Below are 5,444 nucleotides of genomic sequence, written 5' to 3'. Positions count from 1 at the left end.
TGGGTTTGCTTTTGCTGCCTTTGCACTTTTCTTTTGTTGTTGTGGAGCATTTGAGGAGAGGAAACGTTTGTTGCCAAAAGATTTGAAAGACTCTCTCATTTTCTTAAAAGAATCTTTATTAGCGTAGTGGTTCTCTTTTATGCATTGTACTACCCTTAATGATGCCATTTTTTGTAGTAGTGTTGTGTCGAAGAGGCGCCATTTGGTTGCTATGTAAAAAGATTTTGAAAAGAATGGCTTTCCCTTGATTTAGTTGTTTTACCCGACCTAAATTAGGTGATGCCCGATTTGCTTAGTAACGGTCTTCTTTTGTATTTGTAGGTGTTAGTCTTTATGTCTCGCCGTCTTATCACGAACATGTCGACAAAAGTACCCCCTAGTCTTCGGGTTTGGGTAGATAGCATCGTCCTTAGCTGTGTCCCTGTGACCGATAGGGAGTATTGCGATGAGTTTCGTAGGCATCATAGTATCTGTGAGAGTAGAGAGGATAAGAGAAAGTATGTGCTAGATCCACCCGACCCGGAGAAAAAAGTGTGCTTCCCTCCCCTAGAGAAATTTGAACGGCATTTTTTCTACATCTACGATTGCTTCTTTACTAGGTTGGGTGTCCGATTTCCCTTTACCGATTTTGAAATGGAGGTGCTGCGGTCTTCCAACCTTGCCCCTAGTCAGGTGCACCCCAACTCTTGGGCTTTCATAAAAATGTACCAGTTCCTATGTCGGGAGCTGGATGTCTGACCTAGTTCGAACATCTTCTATCTTTTTGTAGCGACAAAACCATACAGCTCTATGAAGAAGTTGGGGTGGGTATTCTTCCAAGTTGTGCAAGGTCGGAAGGTTTTTTCTATCTTTGACGAGTCTTTTCATGATTTCAAGAATCATTTCTTTAAGGTACGAGCTGCTGATGATACCCGACATTTCTTTCTTTCTGAAAACCAAGAAACCCAATTCCCTTTGTACTGGCAAGATACACTAGTAACGGTAAAGGTAGACATATCTAAGTTAAATGATCTGGAAAGGGGTGTGATAGATTTTTTGTTGGGTACTTGGGGTCAGACTCCCCATTTGGATACGAAAAGATACCTTAGGGACCCTAGTCCTCTGAAGTTTGACCTTGATAGTTTTCTTTCCTTTACTTGTTGAATTCTAGCTGTTTATTCTTTTGTTGTTTCTAATTGTGTTCTGCTTTACCTTGCAGAAAGTATGACTCCTAAATATGCTATGAGGTATCTTCGAAACACAAAGAAAACAGTGGTAGCCAAGAGCCTTCAACAACAGAAAGAAGTCGGTGAAGGATCCTTACAGAAAGAGGTCGGGATCTCAGTCTGATCTTCTCCAAGAAAAAAAGTCAAAGTAAGGTCTTTTCGGTCCACAGGTTGATATCCCTACTTCTTTTTCCCGACTTATATCGTCCGGGTCCACTCCTTCTCCTCCATCCCCTATTGAGCCCCCTTCCAAGAAACAGAGGGTGGAGGATGCAGAAAGCATTTATACAAAGAATTTTGATGCCTTTGCTTGGGCCGAAGAGAACCTACTTCCTCGTCACCACGTGAGTATGGATGACGTGACAATCCAAAACTACCTTCAAACCTTGGCACGTGAGGGCTTCACATTGTGAAAGTTTGTTTTCAGCGCTTTTGGTGGCTGCTCGGGTGGATGTAGGAAGGCTCAGTGAGATAAAAAAGGAGCTGGAGCAGGAGCGAGAGACCTTGAAGACCGACCTAGAGAAAGATCGGGAGAGGGCCACCAAGTCGGAAGCGGCTGCCGCTCTAGCCGAGGAGAAGGATAAGAAATATCAAGAGAGTTATACTCGCGTGTTTGGGGAGTGATTGGCGTTGGAGGAGGAGGTGAAGAAGCTGAATGTGGAGCTCGACGAGCCGCAGGAGTTGGCTCCTTTAGGGTTGGACAAATGTTCAACAACATAGAGTCTCAGGTCAGGGTCTTAGCTCCCGACCTTGACCTTTCTCTCTTCAGTGTGAACAATGTTGTGGTGCATGGAAATATGGTTCCTGCGCCTGACTCAGACGATGAAGAGGAGGTTCTCGTGGACCCAAAGACGTCGGGGACACAGGTCGGTCAAACATCCACCTTGGGAGCTCAACCTAAAGCAGCTAATGTGGAGACTTCGACTCCTATGCCGGAGGTCATTTCAGCTATGCCAGTTTCCATGCTTCATCCCTCTCCTGCCATGGAGTAACGGGCGAGGCTCTTAATCCCCTTATGAGTGAGAAATCTTGAGTTTTTTTGTCTTCTATATTTTCTTGGTAGCCCGGCCTGTGGGCTTATAACATTTTTCTTTATGTAATAGTTTGTAATTTTTGAACACTTTTCTCCTTTTAGTTGTTTTTCTCCACTTTGATTAAGTAATGTTCAAAACTTTGTTTCTTAATGTTGCGAAGCACCTTTTAGTATAGTTCATTTTGACCTCGGGGTCTTCGATATTTTATAAATTTCCTTACATGGAGCCAACTTCGAGAAATCGGTCCTTATCAAGTTACTTCTACAACTCTGTTTTTATTCCGACCTATTTTGAGATTGCTTTGTACGAGTTTCTTGTATAACTTCTTACATTAACTTATACCTTGTCATTTTATCTTGTCGACAACTTCAGGTCGGGCAATGATTTTTGCGGTTTGTTAAGTTTAAGTTAATGTGTTTGAAATAGGAAACTTTTAAAAGAAGTAGGAATCTGTTATTAATGTTTAAGAAACTCCCTTACAGAGCTTTTTGCTAAAGGCTTGGGTGCCTCTAGCCCTTGTATTGGTGCCTCATTAAAAAACCCTTGCTTATTGGGAAAAAGAGTGCACCTAGGTACAAGGCTTTTAGCTATAGTATCTCTTTAGGTTACAAGCGTGCCAAAACCTCTGAAGCTCCCGCCCTTGGAGGTTGGACACCTTATAGGAACCTTTACCTAGAACCTCTAATATCTTGTAAGGTCCTTTCCAGTTTACGACTAGCTTTCCTTCACCTGACTTCTGTATTCCGATGTCGTTTCGTATTAGGACGAGGTTTCTCTTGATCACCTTTCTGTTGTATCTTAGAATCATCCTTTACTTCAGAGCTTCATCCTTAATCCGAGCTCTTTCTCGGACTTCATGGAGGAGGTCAAGCTCTTCTCATTGAGTTTGGGCATTAGCTCTTTCATTGTAAAATAAGACTCTAGGTGATTCTTCAGCTACTTCTATGGGGATTATTGCTTCCATTCTGTACGCAAGTCGGAAGGGTGATTCTCCTATTGTAGAGTATGGAGTGGTCCGATAAGCCCACAAGACTTGAGGAAACTCGTCTGCTTAAGCTCCTTTCGCATCTTACAATCGGCACTTTAACCCGGTCAATATGACTTTGTTGGAAACTTCAGCTTGTCCATTAGCCTGGGGGTGCTCCACGGATGTGAACTGGTATTTTATTTTCATGCAGACACCAGGTTTCTGAAGGTCGAGTCGGTAAATTGAGTTCCATTGTCCGTGGTGATGGAGTGGAGAACCTCAAACCTTGTGACAATATTCTTATACAAGAATTTCTTACTTCTTTCGGCAGTGATGGTTGCCAAGGGCTCGACCTCAATCCGTTTAGTAAAGTAGTCAATCCCCACTATGAGGCATTTTACTTGGCCTGGTACTTGGGAGAATGGTCTGAGTAGATCAAGACCCCATTTCGTGAATGGCCATGGTGAGGTAACACTGATAAGCTCTTCAGGGAGTGCCACTTGAAAATTGGCTTGTTTTTGGCAAGGCGGGCATGTTTTGACGAATTCGGCTGCCTCTTTCTACAAGGTCGACCAGAAAAAGTCAGCTCGGATCACTTTTTTGCTAGTGACCGAGCTCCTAGGTAGTTTTCACATATGCCATTATGTGCATCCCCCAAGACTTCTTTTATGTTGGAGGTCGGGACGCATTTTAAAAGGGGTGTTGAGATCCTTCTTTTGTGTAGGATATTGTGAACCAGTGTATAGTTTTGTGCCTCTTTTATGAGCTTTTTGACCTCCTTTTCATACTTGGGGAGCATATCAAATTTGAGGTAGTTGACTATAAGAGTCATCCACCCTAAATGTTGATTGTGTATAGTCAGTATTTTCTCTTCCTTTAATATGGATGGTGTTTGTAGAGTCTTTTGAATGAAACTTCTATTGTTGCCCCCTTGCTTGGTGCTGGCTAATTTTGATAGAGCATCAGCTCGGGCATTGGACTCCCGAGTTATATGTCGGACCTCACTTTCTGAAAAGTGTGTTAGTTGTTCTCGTGTTTTATCCAAGTACTTCTTCATAGTAGGGTTTTTAGCTTGGTAGGTGCCGTTAATTTGTGAAGTTATTACTTGCGAATCACTGAACACCACCACCTTTTCTGCCTCCACTTCTTTAGCCAGCTTCAAGCCATCAAGTAGGGCCTCATATTCTGCCTGATTCTTAGAAGCAGGGAACTCGAACCTTAAAGATAGTTCTATCCGAGTTTCTTGGTTGCTTTCTAGAATAACACCAGCTCCGCTTCCAGATTTATTTGATGACCCGTCTACGTATAGGCTCCATGTAGTAGGATTTTCGGGACTTTCGGTGTATTCAGTGATGAAGTCGGCAAGGTATTATGATTTGATGGCTATCCAAGTTTCATATCTTAAGTCGAACTTGGATGGCTCTACTGCCCAATGTAGAATTCTCCCGGCCAAGTCCATTTTTTATAGGATATTTTTCATTGTTGATTAATGCGGACTTTAATGGTGTGGGCTTGGAAGTAAGGTCGGAGCCTCCGAGATGTAAGAACAAGGACATAAGTGAACTTCTCTATCTTTTGATAATTCAGCTTTGCCCCTTGTAAGGCTTTGCCGATGAAGTAGATAGGTTGCTGCTCCTTTTCATCTTCTCGGACCAGGGCCGATGTTATGGCCCGACTTCCAACTGACAGGTATAGTACGAGTCCTTCCCCTTTTTCAGGTCGGGCAAGTATGTGTGGTTGCCCCAAGAATGTCTTGAAGTCTTGGAAGGCTTGTTCGCATTCTGGAGTCCATTTGAATTGCTTCACTTTTCTTAGAATTGAATAGAGGGGAAGTGATTTCAGGGTGACCCTGCTAAAAATATGGATAGAGTGGCCAACCTTCCATTTAGTTGTTGGACCTCTTTAACACAAGTCGAGCTCTTGATATTAAGGATAGCCTGGCATTTGTCGGGTTTTGCTTCTATGCCTTTTCAACATAAACCCTAAAAACTTCCCAGCTTCTACCATAAAGGTGCATTTTGAGGGATTTAATCTCATTTCATACTTCCTTATGGTGGAGAACACCTCTGAAAGGTCAGACAATAGTGTTCCGTCCTCTTTGGTCTTAACGAGCATGTCATCCACATATACTTCCATAAGTTTTTCTATATGAGAGGAAAACACCTTATTCATCAGCCTCTAGTAGGTAGCTCCTGCATTCTTTAGTCCAAAAGGCATTACTATGTAGCAATAGTTTGC

This window comes from Arachis ipaensis, chromosome B01, assembly GCF_000816755.2.
Source record: "Arachis ipaensis cultivar K30076 chromosome B01, Araip1.1, whole genome shotgun sequence".
In the NCBI taxonomy this organism is placed as follows: Eukaryota; Viridiplantae; Streptophyta; class Magnoliopsida; order Fabales; family Fabaceae; genus Arachis; species Arachis ipaensis.
The sequence above is the reverse complement of the archived record's forward strand: the minus strand, read 5'-3'. Positions refer to the sequence as shown.